Raw genomic sequence first — 351 nt, forward strand, 5'->3', positions numbered from 1 at the left:
GAGGAAGAGATCAACAAGTTATTCTCTTCTGTAAAGAAGGAACGAGTCAGCTCGCTTGCGTGTAACCTATCCACTCTGCGTGTGTGACTGCAAGTCGTCGCGGCGAACGCCAGGTGTTCCCTCCGCAGCAATCAGGAAAAACGGGCGAACCGCGGCTGTTGCTGATTGTGTTGGGCGTGAAGGAGCCCACGCCTACCCCGGGTTACTCCGTGAACTGGAGTTTCACGGAGATNNGTGATGAGACTCGGTGTTCTGTACACGAAAACGGATTCCCAACGATCGCGTGTGGTGACCTGATGTATGTAGGCACTACAAAAGTGGTGCCGTGACCCGGGACCTCTTTCTGGCTTC

This window comes from Cystoisospora suis, assembly GCF_002600585.1.
Source record: "Cystoisospora suis strain Wien I chromosome Unknown contig_624, whole genome shotgun sequence".
In the NCBI taxonomy this organism is placed as follows: Eukaryota; Apicomplexa; class Conoidasida; order Eucoccidiorida; family Sarcocystidae; genus Cystoisospora; species Cystoisospora suis.